Consider the following 485-nt stretch of genomic DNA (forward strand, 5'->3'; position numbering starts at 1 on the left):
CTAACTAAATTCCATCTGCTACCTTAATTCCCTATATGTTGTCTACAGGAAACCCACTTTAAATATAAAGACAGAAATAAGTTAAAATTAAAATGATGTAAAAAGATAAACTAGGCTAAAACTAATCAAAAGAAAGGGAAAGTGGCTACAGCTTTACAGTTGCTTTGCAGTTTTAGTCTAACATCAGACAAAATAGATTTCAGGACAAAAACATTACTCGGGATAAAGATCATTTCAAAGGAGTTAATCGATCATGAGGAGATAATCCTGAACATTTATTTACCTAATAACATACATATTAGAATGACTAAAATTTTAAAAACCTGACCATACCAAGAGTTGGCAAGAATAAGGAGAATCTGGGTAGAAATGTAAAACGGTATAATAACTTTGAAAAACACATTGGCAGTTTTTTAATGATCCGGCCACATGTAGGTATTTGCCAAAGAGAACTTAAAACATATGTTCACACAAAGATTTGAACA

The sequence above is a fragment of the Trichechus manatus genome, unplaced genomic scaffold (assembly GCF_000243295.1).
Source record: "Trichechus manatus latirostris isolate Lorelei unplaced genomic scaffold, TriManLat1.0 scaffold00139, whole genome shotgun sequence".
Taxonomy (NCBI): Eukaryota; Metazoa; Chordata; class Mammalia; order Sirenia; family Trichechidae; genus Trichechus; species Trichechus manatus.